This window comes from Notamacropus eugenii, chromosome X, assembly GCF_028372415.1.
Source record: "Notamacropus eugenii isolate mMacEug1 chromosome X, mMacEug1.pri_v2, whole genome shotgun sequence".
Taxonomy (NCBI): Eukaryota; Metazoa; Chordata; class Mammalia; order Diprotodontia; family Macropodidae; genus Notamacropus; species Notamacropus eugenii.
In genome coordinates, this window is record NC_092879.1 from 24,582,715 (window position 1) to 24,601,719 (window position 19,005).

The 19,005-nt window shown below is 35.1% G+C and overlaps 1 protein-coding gene across 4 annotated transcripts in view; it reads left to right on the forward strand.

Moving 5' to 3' along the window:
• LOC140516115 (uncharacterized) overlaps nucleotides 1-19,005 on the forward strand; it is a 67,907-nt gene that overhangs the window by 13,840 nt on the left and 35,062 nt on the right. The window contains exon 3 of one of the 4 annotated variants that reach the window (XM_072627084.1): nucleotides 1,583-1,718. The exons of the other annotated variants lie outside the window; for them this stretch is intronic. The gene's annotated coding sequence lies outside the window, so the exon portion shown is untranslated. The remainder of the gene's footprint in view (nucleotides 1-1,582; nucleotides 1,719-19,005) is intronic. 4 annotated transcript variants of the gene reach the window in all.

Sequence of the window (19,005 nt, forward strand, 5' to 3'; positions counted from 1 at the left end):
AAAGAAAGAGAGAGAGGGAGAAGGAGAGGGGAATAGAGAAAGAAAGAGAGGGGGAGAGAGAGAGAGAGAGGCAGAGAGAGAGAGAGACAGAGACAGAGAGAGAAAGAGAGAGAGAGAGAGAGAGAGAGAGAGAGAGAGAGAGAGAAAGGAGGAGGAGGAGGATATTAGAGCAAAGAAAATCCTTATTAACACAAAAGGTCAAATTTTGGAATGTGCTAAAAAACCCACCCTATATAATAGCTGGGAGTGCTCTGAGAATATGAATCATGAGCTCTGGAAGAAGTCTTAGAATGGAAAATCTCCTAACGGCAGGAATTTATACACACACAGATATGTTCTTAGTGGGTCAAAATATAGACCAAGTCTAGTTAATGTAAAAACAAGAGCAAAGTAGATTTTTTAATAAGTTATTCCAATTTAATATAAATTAGCCCAGTAGTGACACTTAAAAAAAGCTCACATCATCAACCACATAGCCAAAAATGTGTGGTGTAAGTAATTTTTTTTTTTTTGGCTTGCCAAAAAAGAAAGCCCCAAACTGAAAACACTTGGACACCAAAACAAATGCATTTCATATCGTTCCTTTTGGTTTAAAGACTGTGATTGATATTATTATTAATAATGATGAATATTAAGTATTTTCAGCCACAACAAAAAAGGTATTATATACAGAGGACTTATAAGGGATAAGACATTTGTTTCGAAATAATTTTATTTAAGAATACAGAATTTCCTACCTAGGTGGTAACTCTCCTCTAAATGTCTCAATTTCAATGAGAAGCCAGAATTTTAGGTCAGGGAGGGAATTTAGAGCCTAGAATGTGTGAGCTTGAAGGAAATATCAAAAAAACCAGAAACCTGAGCTGGATGAGGCTTCATTTTCTGGAATGTCGGTGTTGAGAGGGACTGGATCAGAGACAGAAGGAGATGTTCAGGAGCTAAGAAGGGAAATAGTCAGAAACTTGGACTGTCCTAAAAACTATCTCAGGTGATAGTTGGAAAGGGTCTGGCAACATAAGTCCTCAGCTCTGGCAGGGACCTTAGAATGGGAAATATCAATGGCAAGGATTTATTTTCATATGTATTCTTAGTGGGCCAAAACCTTGGCCAGTTCTAGTTAATTCTTTTTAAATGAGAAGATAGATCTTTCCTGTGAGATTAATATTTTTCCAATTTAATATAGCTTAGCCCACTGTTGATGCTTTAAAAAATAATCTCATATCCTCAACCATGCTACCAAAAGAGTATGGTGAAAGAGTTCTTCATCTTTTGAGTTCCAATAAAACACCAAAGGCACATGAAAACAATACAATTCCACGCATTTTTCATTAATAAAGACTGCTCTTGATTTTCATAATAATCATAAGTAGTATAATATACTTTTGAAGAAAAATAAAGTGTTACGTCCATAGTACTTATGAATGCCAGTCGTTAGCTCTGGAACACAAAATGTTGTCACTGGGAAGGAGGTTGCTTGGTGATGTATTCAAAGTATGGGGAAGGACCAGATAATTTAGAAAACAAGAAGCCATTGTATTTTGGGGAGGAGTTTAATCATTCATGTCAGCATATTTTCTATCAGGCATATCACTGACGCTTTGAATGAACATTGAGGTCTTCAGACACCCACACAATCTTGCAAAGTGCCATTTACCTGAAAACAGTAAGAAAAAAGAAGGAAAAGAAACATTTGTAACAGCTTGCAGTCCCTTCATCAGGTAAGATAGGTATACATATTCCTCTTAATGATAATGATGGTGGAATATTTTTGGAAAAAAAAATTAGATCGTAAGTGAATAGAATTAACAGGAACACAATTTGTGCTTTGGAGTCATTGTAATGATTACAGGGAACTTACTGAAATCAATAGAATTAAAAAAATGAAAGTCAGAATAAAAGGGCCTTTTTAGGTGTTGGGAGGTTGTGGCTTGAGAAACTAGAACTCCAGACTTGGAAGTGTCCTTAGAATTTAGCATGTATGGCCTTCAAGATGATTTTCGAGGAAGAATATTGAAGGTCTCAGGGAATACAAAAAACAAATTTTCCAAGATAGGATGGAAGATGTAGCTCTGAATGTCAGAACTTGGATTGGACAGAGAAGCCACAATATCAAATCTGGGAGGACACTTAGAGCTGAGAATGTCTGAATGTGAGGGAAATATTAAATCCAGAATCCTGAACTGGAGGAGAACTTTGAGCCTGCAATATCAAAATTAGGAGGGACTTTGGAAGGAAGAAAGTGGGAGAAGTTCAGGTCCTGAGAATGGAAATTGGCTGAAGCAACAGGATTTTAGCACATTGAAGGTCGGGCCTGGGAGGAGTCATGGAGGAGAAAATGCCTTTAGAAGAAGGGGCACCAGAGCAAAGGGAAACCTTGGAACAAAAAAGATCAGAATTTGGAGTGTCTGAAAAAAATGCCATATGTGATAGCAAGAGGACATGGTTCTGAGTACAAAATTGCCCTGGAAGGAACTTATAATGGAAAATCCCATTAATGGCAATGACGTATTTAAATATATACTCTTAGTGGCAGAAACAAATCAGCCAGTTCAAGTTAATTAAAAAAAAATAAGAAAGTCGAATTTTCTTATGAAATCAATAATTTATTGTAATTTATTACAAATTAGCCCAGGGGTGATGCTTTAAAAAATCTCACATCATTGACTATTTTTTGGCTATCTACCCCAGCCCAGAACCCTAAACACCAGCATGCAAAAATACAATTCCTTTCACTTCCTTCTTTGGTAAAGACTGCCATTGATATTACCATTAATGATAATGAATATAGAACCTTTTTGCCACAAAAACATAGCGATACATAAAGAAGAATTATAAGGGACATGACTTATGTTTCAAAATCATCATGTCTCTAAGCCCTATGTGTACTGTAATAAAAATCCAATCAATAAAAAAATCAGAAAAAAAACCCTTTAAATCATAGTCTTTGAACCCAAAGTTCTAAGTTGTAAAGGTCAGAATATTCTAATTAAAAAAACTTTTTCTTAAAAAACCCTTATATAACCTACTAGGTTGTTCCTTTCCATCCCAAAATGTCATTTTTTGGAAGGTTCTTAGAACAACAAATATCTGGGCTTCCTGTTAATATTCAGTGGAGGAGGGCGTGGAGTTGAAGTTTAGGGCTAAGAATACAGAATTTCCTAGTTAGGAGTTAAGTTCCACCTTTAAATGTTTCAATATGTGGTGGTAAGTGAAGCCAGAACTTTGGAGCTTGAAAGAAATTTCCAATACAGAATCTGGGGTTAGATGAAGCTGTAAAAGCTGGAATGTTGGTGTTGGGAGGGACTAGAACACAGAGAGATGGAGATGTTCAAAGGCCAACAATGGAAATTGTCAGAAGCAGTGGGATTTTTGCACAGAGAATGCCAGGCCTGGAAGGAGCCATGGAGAAGAGAATGAAAGATGTAGGAGAGCATTTAGAACAAGGGCTATCACATCAAGGAGGAAACACAAAATGTCAAACCTGGAGTGTCCTCAAAATTTCCCGATACCATAGACGGGATGGCCCAGAGAACATAACTCATTTGCTCTAGAATGGACCTTCGAATGCAAAATGTCATCAATTTAAAAGATTAATTTAAACGTATATTCTTAATGGGCAAAAATATCTGCCAGTCCTAGATTTAAAAAGGAGCATTTAGCTTTTCTATAGGAGACTAATCATTTAATTTAATTTATAGTACATCCTGGTAAAGCATTAAAAAAAAACAATCTCCCCTGCTTGACCACACAACCAAAAGGGTTTGGTGAAAGTATTGACTATTTTTTGGCTAGCTCAGAAATCACCAGAGAACCTAATTCAGCAGCACACCAAGACAAATGCAATTTCCTGCAGTTCCTTCTTTGGTAAATACTGCTATTGATAATACTATTAATGATAATGCATATTAAATAATGATAATGAATATAAAGTATTTCTGGCCCCAATCCTAGATGTTATGTCCTAAGAATTGATAAGGGAGGCACACAATTTATGTTTCAAAATCATTATATCAATAAGATTTTATAACTGTAATAATAATGTACATTATAATAATCATGCTTTAAAATACAAAAATCAAAACCTTTCAGATCACAGGTTGATGTTTCTTCAGAATTAAAAATGTTATTCTTTGGAAGGACCTCAGAACACTGAATGTCTGGGCTTCCAGTTACCATTCAAGGGGCAAAGTTGGAGGTGACTGAGATCTTAGAATATAGAATTTCCTAGGGAGGAGACAAACCTTTGCTTTGATTGTCCTCATTTGAAGTGGAAAGGGAAATAAGAATATCAGATCAGTGAAGGCACTTAGAACCTAGAAGCTCTCAGCTTGAAGGCAGTTTTGAATTCAGAATCCTGAGCTGGGTAAGGTTATTTCTATAATGGAATGGCGGTGTTGGGACATACTACAAAAGGAGGATACCAAGATGAAGGATGGAAATTGTCAGGAACAATGGAAGTTCTGCATGTAGCATGTCAGGATTGGGAGTAGCCAAAAAGAAGATAGTATGATAATTAGGACAGTGCTTAGGAGAAGGAATATCAGACCTAGGAAAGCCCTTAGAACATAAAAGGTCAGATTTTGAAATGTCTTGAAAACCACCATATGTGATAGCTGGGAGGGATCTGAGAATATATATGTCATGTTCTCTGGAAGAGGTCTCAGAGTCAAAAACCTCACAAATGGTGAGGATTTCTATGTGTATGCATTCTTAGTGGGCCCAAATATTAGCTAGTGCCAGGTAATTTAAAAAAATAAGAAGTAGGTAGGTTTTTTGTATAACATCAATAATTTGTTTGAATTTATAGCCTAGTGGTGATAGTTTTTTAAATAAGAATTCTCACATTCGCAACCCCAAAGCCACAAGGGTATGGTGAAAATATTATTTCTTGGTAAACCCCTCCCTAAAAAACTCATTAAAAAACAAAATTTGTGCACATCAAAACAAATTTAATTCCCTGCAGTTCCTTCTTTGGTAAAGACTGATGGTGATATGATTGTTCATGATATCGAATGTAGACATTTTTGGCCACAAAACAAGGTATTAGATACTGATGACTTAAATGAGAGAAGACATGTTTAGAAATAATTATATCAGTAATTTGAAAACATTAAATCAGTAATTACATGTGCATTATAATAATAATGCTATATATACTTTCAAAAACCTGAAAAAAATCCCTCATTACAGATCACAGCAGGGTTGTGGTCTTAGAACCAAAAGTGTCAGAGCTGGAAAGGTCCTTGGAACACTGGATGTCCAGCCTTCCTGGTACCATTCAAGGGGCAAAGTTGGAAGTGTTTGATAGCTCAGAATACAGAATTTCCCAGTAAAGAGATGAGTCCACCTTTGCAAGTGCCAATTTGGATTGGAAAGTGAAGGCAAAATATTAGACTAAGGAAGCCATGTAGAACCTAGAATATCTGAGCTTAAAGGAAATTTCTAATTAAAAATCCTGATCTGGATGAAGTTGTAGGAACTGGAATGTCAGTGTTGGGAGAAACTAGAACACAGAGAATGCGAGATGTTCTTGGGCTGAGAATGGGAAATTGTCAGAAGCAGTGGGACTTTAGCACCCAGGAATGTCAAGCTTGGGAGCACCCATGGAGAAGGTAATGAGAGAATTAGGAGCACTTAAGAAAATGGATATCAGAGGGATGAGAGTGCCTAGAACACTTTTGTGTAAGTCCTGGGATATCCTAAAAGCTTTCCTATGTTATTACTTGGAGAGTTCCAGGATCATAAATCAAGTCTATAAGAGGCCTTAGGATGGAAAATATCACAAATGGCAAGGATTGAAATACTCATATATATTCTTAGTGAGCCATAATATTGTTTACTTTTAGTTAAATTTAAATAAAACAAGAAGGTAGATATTTTTATGAAATCAGTCATTTATTTCAGTTTAGCTTATATCAAATAGTTGTGAAGATTAAAAAAAAATAAACCTCACACCCTCTTCTGATGAAAGTATTAACTATTTTCTGACTAGCTAAAAAAATAAATCTAAAACACAAGGATATTGAAACAAATGCAATTTCCTGTATTTCCTTCTTTGGTAAAGACTGCTATTGATTTTATTATAATAATAATAAATATAGAGTCTTTTTGTACACAAAACAAGGTCTTACATAAAGAGTATTTATAATGAACACAGATAATATTTTAAAATCATGATGTCAGTAAGATCTAGGTGAATTGTAATAATAATGATCCAATCAATAAAAACGTGGGGAAAAATCCTTATAAATCATAGGAGGGTGTTAGCTTAGAACAAAAAGTACCAAACCTAGACTTCAAGAAAAAAAATACTTTATTCTTCCTTTATAGGAAGGTATTTCTTTAGATCTTGGAATGTCATACATTGGAAGGTCTTTAGAAGAATAAATCTGGCTTTCCAGCTACCATTCAAGAAGGAAGGCTGGAGGTGGGTCAGAACTTAGAATCTAGAATTTCATAGGGAGGCAGGAAAATCTGCCTCTAAATGTCCCAATTTGAAATTTTAGAACAGGGAGGGCACTTAGAACCTACGATGTTTGAGTAGAAGGAAATTTCGAATCCAGAATCCAGAGCTGGATGAGCCTGTAGAATCTGGAATGTCAGGTTTGGGAGGAACTAGAACAAAGAGGGTGGGAGATGTTGAGCAGCTAGGAATGGGAAATATCAGAAGCAGTGGGATTTTAGCCCACAGAATGTCGGGCCTGGAAGTAGCCATGGAGAAGGGAATGAGAGAATTAGGAGAGCACTTAGAAGGATCATCAGAACAAAATGAGCTCTTAGAACACAAAAGGTCAGAACTTGGAGTGTCACATATGTGATAGCTGACAGGGTTCTGAAAACAGAAATCAGCCCTGAACAGAGTTTATAATAGAAATATCATACATGGCAACTATTTATTTAAATATATACTCTTATTTGCCAAAATATTGGCCAGTTGGGTAATTTAAAAAAACAGGAAGGTAAATTTTTCATATGAGGTCATTTATTTATTCTAATATAATTTATATTATGCATCTGTGATGCTTAAAAAAATAACACCTTACATCTTCATCCACAGTGCTAAAAGGGTTTGGTGAGAATAGTGTCTATTTTTTGTCTAGCCCAATAAAACCCCAAGGAACCATAAGAAACTGTCCACAGAAACAAATGTGGTTCCCTGCAGGTCTTTCTTTTGTAAATATTTCTATTCTATCACTATTAATGATAATGAATTCCAGTATTTTTGGACAAAAACCCAAAGTGTTACCTGCTAAGGACTCATAAGAGACAGTGACTTATGGTTTGAAATCAGTATATTGGTAAGACCTGTGTGCCTTGTAATAATCTAATTAATAAAAGAATAAACTTTCTACGTAATAGGATGATGTGGCTTTAGAACCAAAATTCACATGTTTTAGAAGGGTCTTAGAACACTGAACATCCAGGCTGCCAAGTACCATTTAAGGTGGAGTGTTGGAAATCAATGAGAGTTTAGGATGCAGAATCACCTAGCTCAGGGGTGGGGAACCTTCTACCCTGAGGCACACGTGACCCTTTAGGTCCTCAAGTACAGCCTTTTGACTGAATCACTTGAGGACCTAGAGGGCCACGTGTGACTCTCAAGGTCGTAGATTCCCCACCTCTATCCAACTAGAAGTTAAATCTTGGCCACCAATCTGGACTGGAAAGTGAAGCCAGAATATTAGGTCACAGAGGGCACTGAGAACCTTGAATGTCTGAGGAGATTGAAGATTTCTAAGCCAGAACCCTGAGATGGATGAGGCTGTAGAAGCTAGAATGTCAGTGTTGGGAGAGATTAGAACAGAGAAAAGGGGATATTTTCAAGGGCTGAGAATAGAAATTGTCAGAAGCAGGAGAATTTTACCACATAGGTCAGGCATGGGAGTATCCATGAAGAAGAGAATATGATAGAGGAGAGCCCTTAGAAGAAAGGCTAGCAGAACAGGAACACTGAACACAAAAGGTTAGATTGTAGTATGTCCTAAAATTCACCATATTTGATGGCTTAGAGAGCCCTGAGAACACATAAATCACATGTTCTGAAAGGGGCCTTTAAATGAAAAATCTCAGAAATGATAGATTTATTTTCACATATATTCATAGTTAGTCCAAATATTGGTCAGTTCTAGGTAATAAAAAATAAAAAAGAAATGTAGATTTTTCATATGAGATCAATCATTTATTCCATTTTAATTCATAGGATGCATTAGTGATACTTAAAAATATCAAAACACATCTCACATTCTCAACCAAGATGCCAAAAGGATATGGCTAATGTACTGTCTAGTTTTTGGCTAGCCAATAAAAAAACCAAACCCCTCTGCTAAAGTCTGCCTTGAAACAATGCAGTTCCATGCAGTTTTTTCTTTGGTAGAAAATGCTGTTGACATTCCTATTAATAATAATGGACCTAGAGTATTTTTGAACAAAAAAATTATGTGGCATTCCAAATACTTAGAAGGGACTTGACTTATGTTTTGAAATTGGTATATCTGTTAGACCCATATGCACTGTAATAATAATCCAATTAACCAAAAACACTTTATAGAAGGAGGATATAGCCTTGGAACCAAAAGTATCAGGTCTTGTAGCGTCCTTAGAACACTAAATTTCTGTGCTTCCAGGTACAAGGATATATGTTCAAAGTGGCCTAGAGTATTTACCGAACAGAATTTCCTAAGAGGCAAGTTCCTTCCCTCAATGTACCAGTTTTAAGTGGAAAAGTGAAGCCAGAGTATTAGATTGGGGAAGGTTCATAGAATTTAGAATGTCTGAACTTGAAGGAAATTTCAAATCCAGAATCTTGAGCTGAATGAGGCTGTAGTAGCTAGAACATCAGTATTTAGGAGGGACTAGAACAGAGAGAGACAGAAATGGTCAGAAACTGAGAATGGAAATTGTCAGAACAGTGGAATTGTAGAACTCAGAATGTCAGTTCTGGGAGGAGCCATGGAGAAGAGAATGGGAAAGGTCACAGAACACTTAGAAGAAGAGTTAGCAGAGCAAGTAGAGCCCTGAGAATTTAGTACATCATGAAGTACTATTTTATGTGTGTGCTGGGAGGGCTCTGAAAAGATAAATCATCAGCTCTGGAGGGTCTCTAGAATGAAAGATAACACTAATTAGGTTTTATTTTATTATATATTCTTAGTGGGACAAAATATTGGCCAATTGTAGTTAATTAAAAGTGTTTTGACATGAGATTAATCACTTCCTAATTTAATTTATATTAGTCAAATGGTGATAATTTTTTTTAAAAATCCAACCTACTGAACCACATCATCAAAAGGTTACGGTAAAAATTCTTCTTCTTTAATGGCTAGTTTTAAAAACCTGAGAAAAAATATGACAAAACAAAAAAAGCTCTGCATAGCAAAACAAATGTAATTCTATGCAATTCCTTCTTTGATAAAGATTGGTATTATTTTATTTTTGAAAAATTAGTCTTTTTGATAAAAAAAAAAACAAGGTGTTCCATACTGATAATTTCAAGGAACACCACTTATAATTCAAAATCATTGTATTGGCAAGACACATATGCACTATAATAATATCAAATAAATTAAATATTGAAAAAAACTCTAGTAGGTACTGCCCTAGAATAAAATATATTAGAGCTAGGAAGGTCCTTAGAATCTTGAATATTTTGAAGTATTTTGTGGTGCCTGTCAGTGGAGAATATTGGAGGTACCCAAGAGCCTAGAGGTAAGTCCACCCTCTGAATGTCCTAATTTGGAATAGAAAGTTGAATTGCAAATGTTAGATTGGGGATGGAAAGTAGAACCTAGATCATCTTAGCTTGAAATGAATTTCTAATCCAGAATCCTGAACTGCATGAGGTTGTGGAAGCTGAAATGTCATTGTTGGGAGGGACTAGAATAGAGAGAGTGGGAGATGTTCATGGGCAGAGAATGGAAATTGTCAGAAACAGCGGGACTTTGGAACAAAGAATGTCAGGCTTTGGACTAGCCATGGAGAAGACATTGAATTAGGAGAGCCATTAGAAAAAAGGGCTATAAAATTTGGAATTATGCCCAAAGGACATACCATTCCTACTCTTTGACCAAGCAATACCACTACTAGATCTGTATCTCAAAGAAATTTAAAAACAAAAAGGAAAAGAATTTATTCGTACAAAAATATTTATGGCAGCTCTTTTAATGGTGGCAAAGAACTGGAAATTGAAGGGATGTCTATCAATTGGGGAATGACTGAACAAGTTGTTGTATATGATTATGATGGAATATTATTGTGCTACAAGAATTGATGATGAGCAGGATGCTCTCAGAATAACCAGAAAAGACTTATACAAACTGATGCAAAGTGAAACAGAACATTATACTCAGTAACAGCAATATTGTATGGTGATCAACTATGAATGATTTAGCTATTCTCAGCAATTCAATAATCCAAGACAATTCTGAAGGACTTAGGATGAAAAAATGCTATCCACCTCTAGAGAATGAACTGATGGAATCTAAATGCGAACTGAAGCATATTTTCTCTTTACTTTATTTTTCTTTTTTCATCTCTGTTTTCTTTTACAACATGACTAACATGGAAATATGTTTTGCATGACTATACATGTATAACCTATATAAAACTGCTTTCCTTTTCAATGAGGGAGGAGGGAGAAAATTTGGGATTCAAAAAGTTTTAAAAATGAATGTTAAACTTGTTTTTACAAATAATTGGGGAAAAGTAAGTATAAAATTTTAAAGAAAGAAAGAAAAAGGCTATCAGAGTAAGGAAAGTCCTTAGAACACAAAAGGTCAGATCTTGAAATCTCCTAAAAACATCCTCTACAATAGCTGGGAGGAGTTTCAGAACATGAATCATCTACTCCAAAAGGGGTAGAATGGAAAATCTTATAAATGACCAGAACATTCATACATGTGTATATAATACACATGTACATATACACATACTCTTAATGCACCAAAATATTGGCCAATTCTAGTTAATTTTTAAAAATAAGAATAAAGTCAATTTTTCATATGATATTAATAATTTACTCCAATTTATATGTGTATATATATATTATCCCAGTGGTGATACTAAAAAAAACTCCCAAAGGCCCTCACAGCTTTCCTCAGAGAGCCAAAAGGTTATGGTGGAAGTCCCATCTATTTTTTGACTATCCAAAGAAACCTCAAAAAACTCCAGAAACCTGCACATCAAAACAAATGCAATTCCTTGCAGTTCCTTCTTTGGTAAAGACTACTATTGCTAGTACTATTAATGACAATGAATATATAGCAATTTTGGCCAAAACACAAGGATTTATATAGAAAGAACTGATAAAGGAGAATATTATGTTTTGAAATCATTTTATCAGAAACATTTATGTTGTTATAATAATCTAATAAATTAAAAACTGGAGAAAAACCTTATGGATCAGAGGAGGGTGATCTTAGAACTGGAAATGTCAGAGCTGGGAAGGTCCTTATGCCACTGAAGTTAGGGCCTTCCAGATACCATTCGAGAGGGAAAATTGCAGGTATCTTTAAGACCCAAGAAGACAGAATTTCCTACTTTAGGAGAAGTCTCACTTTGGGATGTCCCAATTTGGAGCAGAAATTGAAGCCAGAATCCTAGATTGGGCAGGGCACATAGGATCTATATTCTCTGAAATTGAAAAAAAAATTTTAATCCAGAATCTGAAGTTAGATGAGCCTGTAGAACCTACAGTGTCAGTGTTGGGAGGGACTAGAACTGAGATAGAGGGAGATGGTCAGAGGTTGAGAATGGAAATTGTCAGAAGCAGGAGAATGTTGGTCCTGGAAGTAGCCATGGAGAAGACAATGACAGGTAGGAAAACTCTTAGAAGAAAGGATGTCAGAGCAAGGAGAACTCTCAGAACCCAAAAGGTCAAAGCTGTAATGTCAAAAAACTTCCAAATGCCATAGCTAAGAGAGTTTTGATAACATAAATCATTGGGTCTTGAAGGGGCCTTAGAATGGAAAATATAAATAGCAAAGATTTCTTTTCATATATATTCTTAGTGGGCCCAAATCATTGGTGAGTTCTAGGTAAATTAAAAAAAACAATAAAGTAGATTTTTTTTGTATGACATAAATAATTTATTCCAATTTAAATTATATTACATGGTCGTGAGACTTTAGAAAAATATCTCACATCCTAAAACACACAGCCAAAAGGATATGGTGAAAGTACTGTTTATTTTTTGGCCAGATGAAAAAAAAAAAACAGAAAAAACCCAAAAACCTACTCACCCAAATAAAAGCAATTTCCTGCAGTTCCTTCTTTGGTAAAGACTATTATTGATATTACTTTTAATGATAATGAATATTGAGTCTTTTTGATATATAAACAAGGTGCTTCGTACAGAAGATTTCAAAGAGATAATTATATTGGGAAGACATAGTGCACAGAGTAATAATATCTAAAAAAATGAAAATTTGGAAAAAAAGAAAACAAACCAAAGCAGGAGGCAACTTTTGAACAAAATATGTTAGGTCTGAGAAGGTCCTTAGAACATTGACTATTATGGTGTATTTCCAGGTACTTTTCAAGGAATAATTTTGGAGGAGACCCTGAACTTAGAATACAGAATTTCCTTAGCCAGAGGGTAAATCCTGTCTGTGAATGTCCTAATTTGGAATGGAAAGTGAAGCCAGAATATCAGATCGGGGCAGGCACTTAAAACCTAAAATGTCTGAGCTTGAAGAAAATTCTGAATCCAAAATCCTGAGCTGAATGAGGCAGTACAGGCTATAACGTCAGTTTGGGGAGGAATTAGAACAGAGTTGGAGATGTTTAGAGGCTGATAGTGAAAATTATCAGAAAAAATAGAATTTTTGCACACTGAATGGTAGTCTTGGGAGGAGCCATGGAGATAAAAATAAGAGGAGTCAGAGAATCCATAGAAGAAAGAATAGCAGAGTAAGGAGAGCTGTTAGAACCCAACATATAAGAAATAGGAGTGTTCTCAATAACCATCAAATACGATTTCTGGGATGTCTCAGAAAAGAAAAATCACCAGTTCTGGAGGGATCTCAGAAATGAAAATATACATTGGAAGGTTTTAGTTTAGTATATATTCTTTGTGGGTTAAGATATCAGCTAGTTCTAATTAAATTAACAAGAGGAAAGTAGCTTTTTTGTATAAGAGCAATCCTTTTTTTGTCCAATTTAATTTATATTAGCCCTGTGGTGACATTTTCAAAAATATGTAACATTCAAAACCACATCATTGAAAGGGTATGGTGAACGTACTGTCTATTTAATGGCTAACCAAAACACTCCTGAAAAACAAAAGATCTCCAGGCCAAAACAAATGCCAATCCATGCATGTACTTTTTCATAGAGACTATTTTTATTACACTTCTGATAAACAACAGGGTATTTTATCTAATAAATGAGGTATTCAGTATAGAGAAATCCAACGGGACACCACATATATGTCAAAATAATTTTTTCGGCTAGACATGGTATTACTATCAAATATATACATTGCAATAATATCAAAATAAATTTAAAATTCAGGAAAAAACCCTAGACCACAGTAGTATGTGACCTTCAAATAAAGTGTACCAGGTCTGAGAAGGCCCTTAGAACACTGTTATAAAGTACCTCCAGGAACCTTTAAAAAGGGAAACTTGGAGGTGGTAGAGTGCTTACAAAATAGAATATTCTTACTTGGATCTAAGTCCCTCCTCTGAATTTCTAAGTTTAGGATGGAAAGTGAATCCAGAATATCAGATCAGGGAGGGCATTTCAAACCTAGAATGTCTCAGCTTGAAGGAAATTTTGAATCCAGAATGCTGAACTGGATGAGGCTCTAGAAGCTGGAATATCAGTGCTGGAAGAGACTAGATCAGAGAGAGTGGGAGATATTCAGAGGCTGAGAATGGAAATTGTGGAAAGCAGAGGGATTTTAGCACAAAGAATGTCAGGACTCAGAGGAGCCATGGAGAAGAGAATGAGAGGGTTAGGATAATAACCTTTTGATGAAGGGATATTAGTGTAAGGAGAGCTCTTAGAACACCAAAGATCAGACCTGGAATGTCCTAAAATTTTCCATTTGTTATAGCTGGGATAGCCCTAAGAACATGAATCATCTGCTCTGGAAGGGATATTATAATGGAAAATATAAATTGCAAAGATTTGTATATATATACATATATATATACATATATATACACGCACATATATATATATAAATATATAAACATTCGTATATGGGAAGATAATATTCATAACTCCTAAAAAGTGTATCATGATTAGGGTCATTAGAAGGAATCTACAGAGATGGAGAGCACTGGTGTGAGTCGATTATGTTGTGGTCATCTAAAAAATAGTGGAGGAGTGAGAAAGAGGGCTTCACTGGGAGAAGGGGAAAGGGAGAAAAAGAATGGGGAAAACTGCCTCCCATAAAAGAGGCATGCAAGAAAGAGATTTTACAGTGGAGAGGAAAATAGAGGGTGGAAGGGAACTGGCAGTGCTTGAACTTCGCACTCCTCTGAACTGGTTCAAAGAGAGAAGACTCTATAGACACACTCATTTGGATATAGAAATCTATCTTACTGAACAGGGAGGAGGATGGTTGGGGATAACAGAAGGGGAGAGGGGTGATAAGGAGGGCAGATCAAGGTAGGCAGTGGTTAGAGCCAAAACAGACTTTTTTGAGGAGGCACAGGAGAGAAGGATAAACAGAAGAAAAGAGGATAAGGAGAAATAACACAGTTGTCATAACTGTGAATATGAATGAGATGAACTCACTCATAAAACAGAAATAAATAGCAGAATGGAGTAGAAACCAGAGCCCAACAATATGTTGTTTACAAGAAACACACTTGAAACAGAAAGACATGAATGGAGTTTAAATTAGGAGCTGGAGGAGAATCTCATATGCTTCAGCTGAAGTTTAAAAAAAAGGCAGGGATAGCAATCGTGATCTCAGAAAAAGCAAAAGCAAAAATAGGCCTAATTAAGGAAGAATCAGGGAAACAACATTTTGCTAAAATTACCTTAGGATTATCAGTACCAAACATATATGCACCAAAATAACATAGCATCCCAATTCTAAAGAAGAAATTAAATGAGTTACAGGAGGAAATAGACAGTCAAACTGCATCTATCAGTGGGGGACCTCAACTTTCCCAGAGCTAGGTAAATCAAACCATAAAATAAATAAGAAAGAAATTAAGGAGATGAATAGAATTTTGGGAAAGTTATAAATGATATAGAGTTCTGGAGAAAACAATGAAAAAAGAAAGAATTATACCTTTTTCTCAGCTGTGCTTATATGAGCAAAATGCCAAAACAATTTCACACAAATAAAGACAGATCTAAACACTTGGAGAAATATTACTTATTCGTAGACAGGTGAAGTCAATATAATAAAATGACAATTCTACCCAAATTATTTTACTTATTCACGTCATACTAATCAAACTACCAAAGGATTATTTTACAGAGCTAGAAGAAATAGGAACAAAATTCATCTGGAAGGTCAAGACTATCAAGGGAATCATGAAAAAAGTTGCAAAGGAAGGTTGCTTAGTACTACCAGATTCCAAATTATATTACAAAGTGGTGATCATCAAAATAATGAGGTCCGGGTCTAACAAACAGAGTGGTAGATCAGTGGAATAGGTTCAATACACAACACAGTATTAAAAGACTATAGTAATCTAGTATTTAATATACTCAAAGATCCAAACATTTTTATTCTTACCCCAAAAGCTTAGTTCCTTGGATTTATCAAACACTAGTTTATTACAGTCATTTATTTCTGTGTGCTATTTTAATTTTTTAATTTTTTCAACTACTTTTTTAAGTTAATTCTCTAAGATTCTCTACCATCAGATCATCTGCCAAGAGTGATAACTTTGTTTCCGCACTGCCTATTCTCACTCCTACAATTGCTTTTTCTTGCCTTACTGCTATGGCTGACCTTTCTAGTGCTATGTTGAATAATAGTAGTGATAATTGGCGTCTTTGCTTCATCCCTGATCTTATTGGGAAGGCTTCTAGTTTATTCCCATCACAGATGATGTTTGAGCTTGGTTTTAAATAGATACTACTTACCATCTTAAGAATGGCTCCATTTATTGCTAAGATTTCTAGTGTTTTTAAAAGGAAGGGTGTTGTCAAAAGATTTTTCTGTATCTATTGAGATAATTATGTAATTTCTGTTGGTTTTAGTTATATATATGGTCAATTATACCTATAGTTCTTCGAATATTGAAACAACTCTCCGTTCCTGGTATAAATCCCAACAGGTCATAGTGTTTAACCTTGGTGATACAGCGTTGCAATCCTGATTTATGGGGTTTTTTTGAAATTTTTCATCAATATTCATTAGGGAAGCTAGCCTATAATTTTTTAAAATTTTATTTCACTTTTGCTCTGCCTGGTTGAGGTATAAGCACCATATTTGTGTCTTAAAAAGAATTTGGTAAGACTCTTTTACCTATTTGTTCAAATAGAATATAGAGTACTGGAATTAATTGTTCTCTGAATGTTTGGTAGAATTCACTTGCAATTCCATCTAATTGTCATTCTCTTTAATAAAATATGGATTGTTTCTATGATTTGTTCTTTGATCCACTCATTCTTTAGGATTAGATTATTTATTTTCCAAAAATTTTTAAATTTTGCTTCCACAGGCTTTTATTGAACATAATTTTTATTTCATTATGATCTAAAAAGGGTTTATTTCACATTTCTTTTTCTCTGCATTTGTTTTTGTGATTTTTATTCCCCCCCAAACATGGTCACTTCTTGTGAAGGTGCTATGTACAGCTGAGAAAAAGGTATAATTCTTTCTTTCTTTTTTTATTGTTTTCTCAAGAATTCTATATCATTTATAACTTTTCCAAAATTCTATTCATCTCCTTAATTTCTTTCTTATTTATTTTATGGTTTGATTTACCTAGCTCTGGGAAAGTTGAGGTCCCCCACTGATAGATGCAGTTTGACTGTCTATTTCCTCCTGTAACTCATTTAATTTCTTCTTTAGAATTGGGATGCTATGTTATTTTGGTGCATATATGTTTGGTACTGATAATCCTAAGGTAATTTTAGCAAAATGTTGTTTCCCTGATTCTTCCTTAATTAGGCCTATTTTTGCTTTTGCTTTTTCTGAGATCACGATTGCTATCCCTGCCTTTTTTTTAAACTTCAGCTGAAGCATATGAGATTCTCCTCCAGCTCCTAATTTAAACTCCATTCATGTCTTTCTGTTTCAAGTGTGTTTCTTGTAAACAACATATTGTTGGGCTCTGGTTTCTACTCCATTCTGCTATTTATTTCTGTTTTATGAGTGAGTTCATCTCATTCATATTCACAGTTATGACAACTGTGTTATTTCTCCTTATCCTCTTTTCTTCTGTTTATCCTTCTCTCCTGTGCCTCCTCAAAAAAGTCTGTTTTGGCTCTAACCACTGCCTACCTTGATCTGCCCTCCTTATCACCCCTCTCCCCTTCTGTTATCCCCAACCATCCTCCTCCCTGTTCAGTAAGATAGACTTCTATATCCAAATGAGTGTGCCTATAGAGTCTTCTCTCTTTGAACCAGTTCAGAGGAGTGCGAAGTTCAAGCACTGCCAGTTCCCTTCCACCCTCTATTTTCCTCTCCACTGTAAAATCTCTTTCTTGCATGCCTCTTTTATGGGAGGCAGTTTTCCCCATTCTTTTTCTCCCTTTCCCCTTCTCCCAGTGAAGCCCTCTTTCTCACTCCTCCACTATTTTTTAGATGACCACAACATAATTGACTCACACCAGCGCTCTCCATCTCTGTAGATTCCTTCTAATGACCCTAATCATGATACACTTCTTAGGAGTTATGAATATTATCTTCCCATATATGAATGTAAACCATTTAACCTTGTTGAGTCCCTTAGTATTTCTCTTTCCCATTTACCCTTTCATGCTTCTCTTGAGTCTTATATTTGACAGTCAGATATTTTATTCATCTCTGGTCTTTTCATCAGGAACCACTGAAAGTCTTCTATCCACTAAATGTCCATTTTCCTCCCTGAAGGCTTCTACTCAGTTTTGCTGGGTAGGTTATTCTTGGTGGCAATCCTAACTCTTTTGCCTTCTGGAATATCATATTCCAACCTTGTTCTCTTTTAATGTGGTATGTATTAAATCCTGTGTGGTCCTGAGTATTGCTGTATGGTGTGTGAACAATTTCTTTCTGGCTGCATACACTCTTTTCTCTTTGACCTGGGAGCTCTGAAATTTGACTATAATATTTCTGGGAGTTTTCATTTCAGGATCTCTTTCGGGGGATTGTTGGTAAATTCTTTCAATTTCTATTTTATCCTCTGGTTCTAGGATATTGGGGCACTTTTTCTTTATAATTTCTTGAGATATGATGTCTAAGCTCCTTCTTTTGATCATGATTTCAGACAGTCCAATAGTCATTAAATTATCTCTCCTTTATCTATTTTCCAGGTCAGTTATTTTTTCCAATGAGATAATTCACATTGTCTTTGATTTTTTTCATTCTTTTGGTTTTGTTTTATTGTTTCTTGATTTCTCATAAAGTCATTAACTTTGATTTGCCCAATTATGATTTTTAAAGGATTATTTTCTTCGGTGAGTTTTATACCTCATTTTTCCATTTGGCCAGTTTTGGTTCTTAATGAGGAAGTTATTTTCATCAATGAATTTTTTAGCTTTTTACCATTTGGACAATTTTGTTTTAAAGTGGTGTTTTCCTTAATACTTTTTGTCATTCTTTTACCAAGCTTTAATTGTTTTTCATATTTGTTTTGCATTGTTCTCATTTGTTTTCCCATTTTTTCCCTCTATGACTCTTATTTGATCTGTAAAATCATTTTATAGCTCTTCTAGGAATTCATGTTGGACTTTTGTCCAACTTGTACTTTTTTGAGGCTTTACCTGTAGCTCTTTTTACAGTATTGCCTTCTTCTGAGTTTGTGTCTTGATATTCCATGCCATTTTATTAGCTTTTTTATTGTCAGATTCTTTTTGCTATTGTTGTTTCCTCATTTTTCCAGCCTA